General features: G+C 35.2%; 1 long non-coding RNA gene across 1 annotated transcript in view; it reads right to left on the bottom strand.

Moving 5' to 3' along the window:
• Positions 1-336: 336 nt before the first annotated feature.
• Positions 337-11693, bottom strand: part of LOC126183643 (uncharacterized) — a 52223-nt gene continuing 40866 nt past the window's right edge. The window contains exon 2 of the long non-coding RNA XR_007536785.1: positions 337-3676. This is a non-coding gene — a long non-coding RNA (uncharacterized LOC126183643). The remainder of the gene's footprint in view (positions 3677-11693) is intronic.

The raw sequence follows: 11693 nt of genomic DNA, 5'->3' as shown, positions 1-11693 counted from the left end.
TCTTCCTGCTTTGCCTATTATTTCATACCACACCATTTGCTGAAGATGTGAACATTTTCTCTCTGTTTCCAAGTTGTGGAGCTTTTTCCAGATATGAAAAACCATGGAAACCAGTTTTTACTGCAGAAAGCATGCTGATTTTCAGAAACTTTATTGTTTTTATAACTACCAACTGATAGTTCATCATGGTTTACCAATAACTATGGTCATGGTTTTATTTTGAGCAACAAAACACCTCTTTCAATCCTGAAGAGTGACAAAAGCAAAGAAGATTATTCATCAAGCAAATTAAGGAAAATTAGGAACTAATGTTATGGTAATTTTATTATTGCCATGTGCAATGGAAAAAAAATCAAAATTTATTGTCACCATCTAATTTGGTACAGGAATGCTACACAAACAATTCATCTTCAATATTATATCTTACATGAGATAGTTATTATTCTGGAGAAAACATTCTTCACTTTTATTTGATTTCACAGCACCATTAATGATAGGATATCACAATATTTCCAACTATCCTACCGTAATACACCGTATCTTCATAGATACAGATTCTTCAGTCACTACAGTTTATTGATTATCTATGAACAGTAGTCAAACAGCACACAGACAAGCAGTGATACAGATAGGTGGTAATTTGCGTGAACCACAAGTTATAACAAATATTAAATAAAGAATTTGTGGACACTAATGTAAGTAGGAAAGTTTCACTGTAATAATGATGTTCAGTATCCAGAAAGCACTGTGACATACTGATATAAGAATCTGTATTAACTCTGAATATGGCAATGAAAAAGTGGTTATTTGTCTATGTGGTTTCTCGTACAAAGAAGGAATGATGTTCCATGATAGAATATTGCTTAGCAGTTTTTTGAAGTAAGCACTAGACTACTTTGAAAGGACACACATGTTCTGCATAGAGTTTTTGAAATAATCAACTTTTTTCTGTTAATGACTGCAGGCTTCCATCAAATTACAGTAGATATAAATATAATAAAAAGGGGGAAATAAACTTTCCATCAGTTTCTGATACCTCTGTTTAATTTTTAGTGGCAAAGTGAAATTGAACCACCTCTAATTTATTTTGATCAGGAATTGCAAACTGTAGTAATATTTTTTTTTCCTTTACTGATGAATTACACCAGAGAAGTAAAGCTGGAACCACTGTGGAATGCCTTTATAAGCAGTGAGATAATATTCAAATGTTGACTATTATATGTGAGGTGCCACTATTCATGATGCAATTTATGTTTTGTGCAGATTTCAAATAATAATAAGTGGTTCTTCATAATTTTGTGTGTCATAAAACAGATATGAACTTTCTGGTTCTGTCATATCTTCTTCATGTTATTTAGTAGCCAAATTGTACACAAATTTGAAATCAATTAACATTTAACACATCGTTCCCTCAGTCTTTTAAGAATGACAGTTTGTGGACTTGCTTGGTGCCATTCCACAAATGTCTCACAACCATCACTGCTGAAATATGAAAAAGAATGAAGGTATGGGAAAGCAGGCAATGTGAAATGCTGTAAAATGTAATGACCTGCTAAACATAATTAAATATGTAGCTGGTTTTTAAAGTCATGCAATAAATTAAAAGTGTATATTTATGGATGATATGAACAAGATTGCTTCTGCTTTGTCTACTTCTCACTTATGAACAGAGCTAGCAATTTTGACTGCTAGTTGATTTTCAAATGATTTTGCATCTCCTCAGAATATTTAATTCCTAACTGGCATGATAGGCCACTTTTGGAAAAAAAGACTGATGTGAATGTAATTAATGCAAAATGAAGGTAGACCTGAGTTAAGGGCTTCTCACCTCATGGTACAGTGTACCCTTTCTTCGATAATATTCAACAAAATAATGAGAGTAGAGGTAGCTGAGACTGTAATGTTTGAGTAATTTAGTTTGGTACGGAAGATAGTAACCAAGGACCAACCTTTAGTTCAAGTACAGCATCCAAAACGTTTAGCAATGAATTATACATTAAGTTATTGTCAATTACTTATCAAAAAGTAATTTTTAAAATGAAAAATGAAGCCAACATAACATCTTAAAACAAGAGAAACTAAAAAATATCTCCAAATGGTTTAAATACATGTTTAACAAATCAACTGTTTCTCTCCAAACACTTTTATGAATGCAATTATCCGTGGTGACTAAGACAAGCTTGATTTTAGGTATTCTCATAAGTAGTAGCTTGGTCTCTGTTTGTTTATTCTATTTCTGCCACTGAATGAGAAATATCATAATTTGTAACTATTTAATTTATCAATGTTAATGTATTGCAATTATTTTATTGTCTATCCTTCATTAGTTATTCCATCATATGTTACTTCAAGAAAATTGTCAAAAGTTTAGCATAAACAGTTGTTAATAGATGAAGCATGATTTAAAAAATACTTTAGTAAGTTCCCTAACAGTTTCAACTAAGCACCAGCTTTCATCACTTTTTTTATTATATTATTCTAAATGCACTGGTAAATTTATCATGATTATTCGTATACTGTGCTTTTTTTTACAGTGACAGGAAATTATGTACAATATTAAGAAAGAAATTTTTAATGTGTGAACATAAATCAGTTTCTCACATCTGTCTACATTGTACATAATTTCTGAGATAATTAAAAGTACTACATATATCATGTAAGTACTAAATTGCAAGTATATTTAGTCAAGGGTGATTCAAAAATCAATACCAATATCAAAGTTTTACCAAACTTTGTAGAGGTGAAAGACATATCATTTGTGTCCCAAGCCTGGTGGTTTTAGTGCTGCAGAAATTTCAAATATGATATTACCGAGAAAGATGAGACAGCTTAGTACAAACTGTCTATGTCTGATACAACATTTAGGATTTTCTGGTTTTGCAGCATGCCTCATGACACCATCTCTTAACAGTATTGATGTATAGAACCTTCCAGGATAGTTACCAATGTTTATTTTGTTAGATGTGGAGTAGTGAAGCTTCTAGTATTAGAATTATGTTGTACTTCCCTACATATGGAAGAAATTGAAATGTGTTTCTAATGTTTAGTGTCTGGGGTACAGTGTATAGTTGCAGCATAAGAGAAAATCTCTTTCTTTTACACTATTTAAGAGATTGGCACTGAATGTTGAACCACCATGCACATTACTAAATGTATTCACTCACAAATACAGTTTATTTTAGCTGCTCTGTTTTCAGTGAACATATCTTTTCTTAAAAAGTATAGATTTGATCATTCCATACCATGTCTTCTGTTCTAGTATTTCAGGTTGTAAAGATATTTCACCTATATCTGAAAAGTGATGCTCACTGCGATCATAACATGAACTGGATACAATGTCAAGTTCATCATTTGGCACCCATGTTTGAAAAAGTTTTGAATTATGCCGAAAACTGGTCAAATTTTGATGCTGATTCAATCGATGCCACAGTTTCAGATCTAGATTCCATCTTCTTCTTGAAGCCTTCAATGTGTCATTACTTTCTTTTCTTGTGTTTAATATTTTTTTTGAAGGAGATAAGACTAATTCATTTTCATTACAATCTCTTTGACCTCTTGAAGACTGTACCCTTGGTATGAGGTTTAGCTTTCTCAGCTCATTGTTTAATTCATTTATTGTGCCACACTCATCTGATCTTGCAATGTTTCTGTTGTTCATGTTATTGTTGTCTGGAAACTGGAAAAAAAGGAATACAAAGACAATAAATATTTATGCTTTCAAAAATGTAACTTTTATACAGTGCTGTAATAAAATCATCAGTTTTTATGCACAAAATATGAGTGTAAATATTACTTTCTGATCTCTAACTATCACATTCTATCCTCAATATTTTTTAAATCTCACTTTGTTTCCTAGAATCATATAGATCAGTGCTGGGCAAATGTGAGACTTGGAGCACAGGTGCTTGCTTAGTCTTGGATTACTTGCACATTCTATCACCATTATTTTTTATGTCGCACTTTGTTTTCTAGAATCGTGTAAATCAGTGCTGGGGAAATGTGAGACTGAGAGCACAGGTGCTTGCTTAGGCTTGCATTGCTTGCTTGAGGCTCACCCTCCACCACACCTGGCTGTCTGGAGTTCCTCCTTCACTCCTTTACCCATGCTTGCACTGCTTGTTTCATCTGTGGCAATGTGATCTGTTGCTTTTGTGTTATAGCATTGTCTAGATTGAGGTCTCATTTATGGTAACAAGATGGAACTATTGAGAAGAAAATGGTTCAAGAGGAGTTGAGATTCTAAATTTCAAAATCTAATGATTTCTTATGCATCAGCCCACGGGCTAAGACAGCCTACAAAGACATAAGTTAGTACTCATGCAGGTATGTGAGGTGTTACCCAAAAGAAACCCAACTTATTTTTTTGAACTTATTAATTCACATTTTAAGCATTTTAAACACAAATCTTCAATTCCCTTCAAAGTACTCTCCACTTGCACTAAGGCACTTGTCTAAGCCTTAGTTCAATTTTTCAAAACAATGTTTAAATTCATCTTTTGTGATTCCTGACAGCACCACCATCCTTTTTTTCTTCATGTCAGCAATATCAGCAAAATACTTTTCTTTCATGTCTCTTTTCATTCTAGGAAATAAAAAAAAAAGTTGCATGGGAACATTTTTGATGAAGAACTGTAATACAGACAGGGCTGTGTGAGCAGAGACATTGTCATGATGGAAAAAACCAGTCATCTGACTGCCCAAATCAGGCTGCTTCCATCACACACTGTTGCACAATCTTTTCAAAACTTCCAAGTAGAAAGCTTGGTTAACACTCTGACACTGGAGAAACATGTAAGCATAGCAACATGTTTTATAACCTGGCAGTCAACAGTTGTGGTACAAATTTGGCTGCCACCCTTTCCATATCCAGATCTTCCATCACACTTTATTGCACTGAACCCCAAGTCACTCCCGACAGCTCCACAAGTTCTTCAGTGGTCCATCATCAATCTTTGTTGATAACTGCACCAATGTTTTCAACATTTTAAAGTGTACAGACTGTGGAAGGACAACCAGAATGAGGTTTGTCATCAGTTCATATTTCACCATTTTTGAAACTTGAAAACCACTCAAATACTTGAGGTTTCCTCATAGCATCATCCTTGTACATTGTTTTAAACATTTCAAGAGTTTCTGTTCCACTTTTTCCAAGCAAAAATCAGAATTTCACTAGTGCATGCTGTTCATGAAAATCAACCATTTCAAAAACAACAATCACATAAAACAGTTTTCACTATAAACTCTGCCAAAATTAGTCCTGACCTTCTTCAGTGACAGCACTTGGCTTACTGACTGTGGAATGTTCACTCTATGTACTTCCAGTGGAAGAACGGGGTACTAAAAAAACTCTGCCCACAAAAAAGTAATTCAGTTTCTTATGGGTACCTCCTTATATGTAATTTATTGAAATTATTACTGCTGTTGATTCAGCATTATGTCATTTTGCCTCAGTTTTACCTCCACCTTGTAACATACAGGGTGATTATAATTAAAGCTAAACTTTCAAAACGCTGTAGAAATAACACCACTGGTCAGAATGACATCAAATTGCAACAAAATATCATCGGGGAAGGGGGAAAACATATGGTAGAAAAAAAATAATGTGAAAATTCATCAATAGATGGCATTGTATGTGTCAGAATTTGTAAATGAAAACAACTGTCATGCACACGACCCATTGAACTTAATATAAACACGCCGGGTACACGACTTTTCCTCTTTACACGTCTGTTACGTTCGCTGTGATGTCTCAATGCAGGATCACACTCTGCTTGTACAGCTGTATTACAATAAGGATGACTGTGCAAACGCCACATTGCAGAAGTTCTGGACACTGAAGGGTTTGACTAAAGGCGTTGGTCCGATGACTGCCGTGGGTCTGGAAAAATTGATCCGGAAATTCAAAAAGATGGGTACTTTTGGTGTGCAACCTGGTAGAGGGAGGAAATGAATTGATTTGACATCAGTAGAGGCAGTGGTCACAGCAATGCAGTTGGAGACAAGTGGTTGTGTGCAAACATGTAGTGCAAGGAGAATTCCCCGAACACTGGACATACCAGTGAGCATGGTACGTAAAATCCTACAAAACATCCTTCTTTGCTATCCATTCAAAATTACCCATGTGTACAAGTTGCTTCCTGTTGACCTACCAGCAAGAGAGACCTTTGCTTTAGAATTTCTTGCTCACATGGAAGTGGACAATGATTGACAGTGGAAGATTTTGTGGACAGATCAAGCCCACTTCCATCTGACAGGATATGTCAATACACAGGATTGTCGAATATGGGCAATGGAAAATCCACATGCAAATCAACCAGCACCATTTCATCCTGAAAAGATCACTTTGTGGTTTGGGTTTAGAGTATCAATTATCATAGGGCCATATTTTTTCAAAGAGACAGATGCTTCTGGTCCTGTTACCTGTACCATCACTGGTAAGCGCTATGAATGTCTTTTGTGCAACCATGTCATTCAAGTTCCCCAACAACATGGTTGTGTGGATGGAATCATTTTTGTGCAAGATGATGCACCTCCACACATTAAAAATCCAGTTAAGCAGCTGCTGAAGCTCCATTTTGGAAATGCTAGAATTATCAGCCGCCATTTCCCTACAGCCTGGCCGTCCTGATCACCTGATCTTAGTCCATGTGACTTCTGGCTGTGGGGCTACCTGAAAGATGTTGTGTTCAGTGTTCTGATTGCAAACTTAGCTGCATTGAAGGCACACATTGCGCAACACATTCTGAACATGACCCTGGAAACACTTCAATCAGTTGAGGAACATGCTGTTTCTTGATTTCCACTTGTTGCAGAAAATGGTGGACAGCATATTGAATATGTTTTGCACCAGTCACATGGAAATTAATAATCTGACTTGATTTTGATTGATGTGGTTTTTGGCCTCAGGACAATTAAAAACCAATGTGATTGATGCTTTTTATGTGGTTTTTGGCCTCAGGACAGTTAAAAACTGATTTTTCCCATACAATGTGATTAAACCTTGCTGTGGTGGATAGGCTTATGTAACTAACAGTATCACATCTGTACACCCATGCACACTGAATAGTATAGTTTGTTTAACATCAGATATACACCTTAGGCATTGTTGTAAGATTTATTTGACATTCGTAGTCGACCATTATTAAATTATGATGCTTACAGCACTATCTATTGCTACATTTTGTAACTATTTATTTTTCTTCTGTCACATGTTTTCTCCCTTCTCCAATAATATTGCATTGTAATTTGACATCGTTCTGACCAGTGATATTATTTCTACAGCAATTTGAAAGATTAACTTCAATTATAATCACCCTGTACTTACAGAGAGAAAATCATATGATGCATAATGATGGTGTAATGAAACTAAGTTACCAGACAGCTATTAAAGCAGTGAAAGCATTGTGTCCTTTCAGCAACGACGAATTTGTGAAATAATGTTTTGTGACTGAACAACAATTTTAAGCCCAGCAGACATTCCACTTTTCAAACCATTTCCTCTTTCAATGAAAGTATTTTACAGGGGAGTTGAGGAAATAATAAAGATCCTTTTCTCTTCTCTTTGGCTTTGGATGAAAACACTGATGCAACTGATATTGCTCAAAATGCTGTGGTTTTGAAGGGTGCTAATGCTGAGTTCAGCATGATGGAGGACATCTTGATTTGTGTCAATTGGAACTTGACTGGCTATTTGGCACTATTAGACACAACTCAATAGTGACTGGAAAATAGCTCACTGTGGGCAATGTACAACCTAATATTTCAGTATGGCTTGGTTGTACGCCATTGATTTTAAGTCAAAAGCGAAGTACTAAGTAATCCTAATGCCCCTGTACTAATATCAACAATAATTATGCAAAACAAAAAATAATCAGTAAATAAATAAGTAAAATGTAGGGTAAATATTTGAAAACAATCCCATAATACAATGATGTTGTCTACAATGAGTTGTTTAGACTTTTGACCATATAGCATGCAAATATATGTGAATGGTGACCTCACACAAAACTGATAAATGAAATTAATAATAACAGCAAAGTAAAATCTAGTTACATAGTGAATTCAAAGCATTTACAGGCAGTAGCAAATGCAGAATAAATGCATAATGCTGCACATTATTTCACAAAGAACCAGTAGCAGAACATTAAAAGTTCATCACACAATTAAATAAAATTATTCTGATTCAGCAAAATCACCAAAGCTCACAGCTGCTTGGAAACAGTTAAATCATAAAGAAGCGTGTGTCAATGCAAATAATCAATCACTGAAAACTGCCTTGAAATTTCTAAGCCTTATCTGAATTCAAAATCCTGGAATATTTCTATGTCTTAACATTTCTATGTCTTAACTCATGCTCACCAAATATCCAAAGTCCCACTAACTTAGCCTGAATCCCCAGTGGCACTGTGACTGCCCAACCAGATACAACACCACACAAAGCTGAAGAGAATTTGACATAAGACCTGCAACTCTGCTCTACATGCTTATTTAAAGTCTCGATCACCTAACTACGTTATTCAATACATTGTCTTACAACATGACCACTATTTGATAAAGTTGCACTTAAAACTTACATTACACATGTTAAAATGCATGATAAATATTCTTGGTCAATTTGTGACCTCATAAGAAGATGTTTAAATCCAAATCTTGTAATAATAACTAAATTTAAGAGGTTTATTTGTCACACCTGACACTACAGCCTAACTAGTCAAAACACCAACTTTACATAAATTGATGCTCCAGTTGACACTAGTCAAAATATCAACTTTAAATACAATACAAAATTGAACTGTAGTTAAATAAACATAGTAATTAATAGGACTGGGACTTTCATGCTAGTCTAAATGAAGTGTGTTCAAGTGGAGTAATCTTTGTTTATACACATTTCTGTTTATTATTCAGTAAATTGTTTATAATTATTTATTAATTTGTTTAATAATGAAAGTGACTTCTTATTTTCATTGCACCTGGCCTGCACTTACCACTTGTCATGATTACTTAGCCGTTCTGCCCAGCACTGAGCCTGACTCATATAGCCCAGCCACATCAAGGCAACTTGCTGGCCACAAACTGCCCAAGCAAATATTCAGCACTCACACAATTCCTAGAGGACTAGCTGCTTGTAATGTCATGCATTGCGAAACACAACTATGACCGATGACATTTGTATTTGCTTAGAAAACATGATCGACAAGCATGATGTTTATTGGAAAAAACTTTCATCAAGCTCCACAGATGAAGTCCCTGCATTGATTTCTCATAAGTCTGATGTCATTGCTTTGGTGAGAAAAAAGCTAAAAGAAGATGCTATCTGTCAAAAAATACCAGCAGTACACTTTGTTCTACATCACATTAATCTGCTAGCAAAATGTGCTAAGATAAATGGCATCATGACTGTAGTTGTAAAGCCTATATACTCAGAGCACACTGTTTGTAGCATCAGCAGTTCACATCTTTCCTGGAAGAACTCAACTGTGATATGGAGATGTGTCTTATTTTTTTCCAGATTTTACATCTCGTATTTCTGACTAATGTGACCAAGCATCAGAAAGCCTTGAACGCAACTTGTAGGGAAAACATACATCTAATTACTGCAGTATTTGACACTATTCTAGCTCCAAGCAAAAATTATTGTTGTTGGTAATACAACTTTCAAGAAGTTCTTGTTTGCACTTTCAAAATGTCTGGAAAAGGAGAAAGGAGACACTGAATGTATATTTCAATTGATCTGTTACTGTGCGACAGGTTCTGTGAGAATAAATAGAGTGTGTTCTTTGCTTATTATTGTGTGTGTGTGTGTGTGTGTGTGTGTGTGTGTGTGTGTGTGTGTGTGTGTGTGTGTGTGTTTTATATATCCATGGTCCTGAAATTCAAAATGTATTAGTGTTTTGAAACTGAGTGGACTAAAACTGTGGACCAAAGCAGGTAGGTATTTTTCATCTGCAAAGAGCAGGACAGCTATAGTTGCTGGGAACCTTCCCTGTAAAAGAGATACATGCATATCACTCTCTAATAGTGACAAACATGCCCACGATGCCTGTGACTTACCAAGCCAGCTCTTGTGCTCATACCCTATACCTCTAGCATCCCATAAAAATACAAATACAGCAAAGATAATTAGAATAACAATATTGTTTCATAATAGTATTCTTACTGAGTTTGCAGCCAGATCCTCCATTCAGCTAAACATGGTATTTCAATGGTCCACATAGCTTTATCTTGCTGAACTGATTCCATGCCTAGGGTATGTCTCCTAATTATATTCCCAAGAAAACCAAGAAAAGACACATTCCATATGCCCAAATCCACATCAATGTTACTCCCTAAAGATGTTATGTATAAGCATAAAAGAGTGATGGATCACTACCAACAACTATGACTATACTGGTAATTTTCCATTATTGACCAGTGTTTCTGCTCTCTTCACTCAGTAGGAAACTAATGATGACCTACATTCAAGTGACAATTTCCCGAGGTGGATCCATATAGCAGATAGAGCTATCCCTGAGAAGAATCCACAAAAATGGATGCTTAGCAGGGTGAAAATGATTGTGTAGAGCCACCTAGTTGATTTTTGAACACTGATGCAATGTCCAAGACTGGATGGATCACAATGGATAAATTCCCAAGAGAGATCCAAATTCAGAAAACTGCACAGGAAAGTGTATTATTAGAGAGAACAGATACAGGTCATGGCATGAGGTTTTGGAATCAATTAACCCCCAAGTACTGTGGACATTGATTGCAATAGGTTACTATGGAGCAGCCTCTCAGATTGCCTTTTTCTTTTTATGCATAAAACCATTGTCTTGATGAATATATATTCTTATGACTTTTCGCTGTTCATTACACATTTTGAAATCAGAAGGCATGGAAATCTGAATTATTTTAAACACTATAGGATTTAAGACACTAGGACAACTAAAACACAGCAAAAGTGTCAATATTTTTTTTTATTTTATATATTACTACAATAAATCTACTCATTCATAGATTGTCATCAGGGAAATAATGTCACAGATCCATAAGCTAACTATAAGAAAAACACTTTCAATTACAAGAAATTGTATTTGAAATCAACTTTGGATTTGTGACTCATCATTTCAGCATAGAGTGACTATGGCATTCCATAATCCTGTGAATGGTTAAACTTCGTCACAACTTACTTTTAAACAGTGATGTAGAAAGTAATTATCTCTTTTCTTATGAAGCCCTAAAGTATATTTTAATCTCTTTCCCCATGCATGCATTTCAAGCAGACTCTACTAGAACATTCCAAACAAACTGGAACATATCACTGTTGACACAGATATCTTGTTTTTCTTTGCAAATGAAGAGGGTAAAAGGTATATGTTTCCCATTTTTCAACCAATTATTTCTGTTTTTGAGGCTCATCTTGTATGTCTAGTATTCTTCTGACAGTGTTACTTAACTCTCATGGCAAGCATCCAGTAGAAAGTCTATGCTTCATGTGAGGCTCAACAAGGTCTTTAGCCGGTCTTCATGATGATCAATTTTGTTATTACTTTTGCCTTTTTATAGGCTTGGTGCAACAGATAAGAATTTGCACAACAAGCAATAAGAAAATGGCCAATGGTCATCTTGATCACACAGTGTAGGCTTTCATGGCCAATATTGTCTTCACTTAAAACTTCCGGGCTGATAGGCCATGGTTGATGTATAGAGCTCTC

This window comes from Schistocerca cancellata, chromosome 4 (genome assembly GCF_023864275.1).
Source record: "Schistocerca cancellata isolate TAMUIC-IGC-003103 chromosome 4, iqSchCanc2.1, whole genome shotgun sequence".
Taxonomy (NCBI): domain Eukaryota; kingdom Metazoa; phylum Arthropoda; class Insecta; order Orthoptera; family Acrididae; genus Schistocerca; species Schistocerca cancellata.
Note: the sequence above shows the minus strand (reverse complement) of the source record. Positions and strands in the feature narration are given on the sequence as shown.